This window comes from Schistocerca piceifrons, chromosome 5 (assembly GCF_021461385.2).
Source record: "Schistocerca piceifrons isolate TAMUIC-IGC-003096 chromosome 5, iqSchPice1.1, whole genome shotgun sequence".
NCBI lineage: Eukaryota > Metazoa > Arthropoda > Insecta > Orthoptera > Acrididae > Schistocerca > Schistocerca piceifrons.
The window spans coordinates 127,091,833-127,094,358 of record NC_060142.1 but is presented as its reverse complement, the minus strand read 5'-3'; the positions used below and the strand labels follow the sequence as shown (position 1 = coordinate 127,094,358).

General features: G+C 44.9%; 2 non-coding genes across 2 annotated transcripts; one reads left to right on the top strand and one right to left on the bottom strand.

Moving 5' to 3' along the window:
* Window positions 1-1,926: 1,926 nt before the first annotated feature.
* Trnat-ugu lies at window positions 1,927-2,001 on the bottom strand. Its single transcript has one exon. It is a non-coding gene; the product is annotated as a tRNA-Thr (tRNA).
* Window positions 2,002-2,172: 171 nt separating this feature from the next.
* Window positions 2,173-2,247, top strand: Trnaa-ugc. The gene has a single exon. It is a non-coding gene; the product is annotated as a tRNA-Ala (tRNA).
* The last annotated feature ends 279 nt before the right edge of the window (window positions 2,248-2,526 follow it).

Sequence of the window (2,526 nt, the reverse complement as noted above, 5' to 3'; positions counted from 1 at the left end):
ATATTTTGGGTCAACACCCCCGCGTTTTTGAGAAAATCACCCCTACAGGTTATGACGAGCGATCGACTCAAAGCTGGCGGGATCGATAGATAATTGTAAATAGAGTATTTTTCATCACCAGGTAGGGGGCCCGAAAACGCATACTTTTCCAGAAATCTAGGTAAGAAACTTTTACAACTGCCGCTTCTGTACCCACATGGTCAACGCTTTTCGCCGACAGCGCCGATAGCACAACGGCCAAGGTAAATGGCTGCGAATCTCGAGGAAACATAGTGGATGTTATTCTTTTGGTTTGTATTTTTCCATATCTCAATTGATAGGGATAGGAGGGTTAATAAGGTAAGTAAATCAACAAGGCATGATAAGGTAGGCAAATAAATTTCTCAAACCTCTTGGGATAGTAAACAACTAAAATGTTACTCCAGGTCACTTTACAATGGCTCTTCCAGTCACTGTTACGTGTCCTCACTTTTCTTCGAAGAACCAGATTGATGGTACTTGTCATATAAACATTCAAAACAAATATACTCACGGCACCAAGAGCATCTAATGAATGCAATCTTTCAACGGCTACACTGTTCCTTCCCTATGATATGACGAAGAGGCACCCGGGACAACATAACTCTCCCCGTGAGCATTCTATCCCGTGCCTCGCTGTAAACAAGCGTCGCACGATTGGCTATCTGTAATCCCTCGTGAGGAAGTCGCACCACCTTTATTCGGAGTTGTTTTCATGTGACAAGGCTTAAAAGTTTAATACTTTACTAACTGACAACGTTTGGGAAATTAGTTTTCTTCCTTATTATTATCATTCCTTATTGATTTACTTACCTTATTAACCCTCCTACCCCTATCAATTGAGATATGGAAAAATACAAACGAAAAGGATAACATCCGTTAGGTTTCTTCGAGATTCGAACCCGGGTTTCCCGTTTACCACCAAGTTACCTTTTTTTTGGCATTTTGTTCGTTATTGATCGTTATGTTTGATCGTTGCGGACGTCGCAAGACATCCTGTTCAAGTTCGGTAGTTGATCCTTCCACTCAGTTTTTTTATTACAGTGGCCAACCGGCTCTCTGACCGAACACACCGAGCTACCGTGCCGGCTATTGCCTTGGCCGTTGCGCTATCGGCGATGTCGGCGATAGGCGTTGACCATGTGGGTACAGAAGCGGCAGTTGTAAAAGTTTCTTACCTCGATTTCTGGAAAAGCATGCGTTTTCGGACCCCATACCTGGTGATGAAAAATGCTCTATTTACAATTATCTATCGATCCCGCCAACTTTGAGTTGATCGCTCGTCATAACCTTTAGGGGTGATTTTCTCAAAAACGTGGGGGTGTTGAACCAAAATATCTTAAATTCCTTCGTTTTAGGTTGTACACAAGCGACCTGCCAAATCTGAGCCGAATCGGTTGGCCGTCTCTGAGGCCTTCCCCTTGTCAGTCCATCACCCCCACACCTCTCTATGTGCCCATCTTCTCCTCCCCACCTCTCTCTATCTCCCTCTGCCCCTCTCCATCCCTTCTCTTTGCTCATCACCTCTTCCCTCTTCTTCTATCCACTGTCCATCACCTCATCCCCAATTATACGTCCACCTTCTTCTCCCTGTCTCTCCCCCTCATTTGGTCTGCCTCCTCCTCCCCTCCTATCTCCTTCTGGTCCCTCTCCCTGGAAACATCCTCCTTTTGCCATTTCTATGTCCATTTCCTCCCACCCCTCCATCCATCTCCTCTTACACCTCTCTCTGATTCTGAGCCTTGTTTATTGTTATTTCAAATTATATATGACGGTAGTATCTGTTCCCGAAAGAACAGTTACTGTGGATGACCATGCAGCTTTGCTAGAAATGAAATGATAATTAAATGGACACCCTAGCTGCAAACAGACGTTGATGTACTTCATTGGGGACATGTTGAAAATGTGTGCCCCGACCGGGATTCGAACCCGGGATCTCCTGCTTACATGGCAGACGCTCTATCCATCTGAGCCACCGCGGGCACAGAGGATAGTGCGTCTGCAGGGACTTATCCCTTGCACGCTACCCGTGGGAGTATGATAGGCAAACATCTATTAGGCGCACTACGAATGTAGTGGTGTGGACATGTTGGGAATGTGGATCTCATGGGGAGCGTGCAAGGGATAAGTCCTTGCAGACGCACTATCCTCTGTGCCCGCAGTGGCTCAGATGGATAGAGCGTCTGCCATGCAAGCAGGAGATCCCGGGTTCGAATCCCGGTCGGGGCACACATTTTCAACATGTCCCCAATGAAGAACATCAACGCCTATTTGCAGCTAGGGTGTCCATTTAATTATCATTTCATTATTTCAAATTCATATTCCTTTGTAATATTCTAATCATAATTCGATAAGCCATAAATATAAGTCTGTTTTTGCTGCTAGCAATGTTTTACTAATTTACTACTTGTGTGTGTGTGTGTGTGTGTGTGTGTGTGTGTGTGTGTACAGGGTGATTTTTTCCACCATGTGAATACTTTAAGGTTTGATCAATGAGAGGTCTCATCT